The sequence below is a fragment of the Anoplophora glabripennis genome, unplaced genomic scaffold, assembly GCF_000390285.2.
Source record: "Anoplophora glabripennis isolate ALB-LARVAE unplaced genomic scaffold, Agla_2.0 scaffold1794, whole genome shotgun sequence".
Classification (NCBI taxonomy): domain Eukaryota; kingdom Metazoa; phylum Arthropoda; class Insecta; order Coleoptera; family Cerambycidae; genus Anoplophora; species Anoplophora glabripennis.
This window is the reverse complement of record NW_019417875.1, coordinates 1-1,386: the sequence shown is the minus strand read 5'-3', so window position 1 is coordinate 1,386 and position 1,386 is coordinate 1. Positions and strand designations below refer to the sequence as shown.

At 57.1% G+C, this 1,386-nt stretch overlaps 1 pseudogene; it reads left to right on the top strand.

Annotated features, from left to right (window-relative positions):
* LOC111692516 overlaps window positions 1-380 on the top strand; it is a 7,819-nt pseudogene extending 7,439 nt beyond the window's left edge.
* The last annotated feature ends 1,006 nt before the right edge of the window (window positions 381-1,386 follow it).

Here is a 1,386-nt window from a genome sequence, read left to right as displayed (position 1 = left end):
CTCCGACTAGTGTGCAGTCCCTCAGAATTGCCTCCTGGAATGTCGACGGATTCCGGGGGCGAAAAATCGAACTCAAGGAGCTCTTGCCCCGTCTAGACGTGGACGTGATGGCGATACAAGAGACCAAAGTAGAGGACGCACACACTGTTAGGATTCCTGGCTACCTAGTGTATCGTAGGGACCGAAACAGACACGGAGGAGGCGTGGCCCTGCTCGTAAAAAGAGGTATAGATCACCATATGTTGCAGGTTCCTCAGCTAGAAAACATGGAAGCCGCCGCCGTATCGATCCGTACTTGCAGGTACGGAGACATTGCCGTGGTGACCTGTTATCAGCTCCCGCTCACCTATCACGATTTACGCGCGGTCCTGGAGACGTGACTCCAAACCGTAGCCATCGAGGACTTTAACGCGAAATCGCCCGAATGGCACAGCACGACCACCACCACGCGTGCAGAACCACGAGGACGTTGCAGCGTATGGACCCGATGGACCGACGTACTACGCTGCAGTTGGAAGACCTGTTGGATATCGCTTTGCTCAGGGCAATACCGATGGCCACCGACCTAGCGACGCACTACGAGGGGGCGACGAACCATGCTCCTATTCTCCTAACTCTAGGAGATGAGCGTCGCGGCGAGGACACCATTGCCAAGCGGCGGACCGACTGAGATCTATTCCGCGCAGAAATGCAACGAATATGCGCACTCGTTCCGGTCGTCCGCGATGCGGCGGACCTCGAGGCTGCCCTCGCGAGCCTTGAGACGGATATCCACACCGCCTTGGAAGCCAGCACCACGGAAACGACGGAGAGGAGTATAGCGAATTATGTAGGTGAGTCACCTATTATGTTGCAGGACCTAATGAGGGAAAGACGTGCGGCGAAAAGAAGAGCGACGAGGACAGCAGACCCCCAGGATAAGCAGACGTTAAACCAGCTGAACCGGAGGGTAAAAGCGGCCCTAGAGGAGCACTACCAGGACTCGTGGCAACGACATCTAGAGTCACTGAACCCGGAAGACCGCAGCCTGTGGACGATGCAACGGGCGCTGAGGACCACCCTGAAGCCCATGCCTCCGATTCACGGAGAGAACGGGATCGTCTACACTAGGTATGAAAAGGCCGAGGCATTCGCCGACAGCCTACAGTGTAGGGAAACCTTTTCGACGGCGAAGACGAGGACCACGCCGACGAGGTGGAACGACGCGTACGGCGCTCAGACGTCAACCCGACAGGGACGACATTAGGCCGGCGACACCCGAGGAGGTGAGGTGTTTAACCCCCATAAGGCACCCGGATGTGACCAGATCGGAAACCGGATACTCAGAAAGCTCCCCCACAAGGGAGTGATGGCGCTGCTCAACATCGTCAACGCCATCCTGAGACT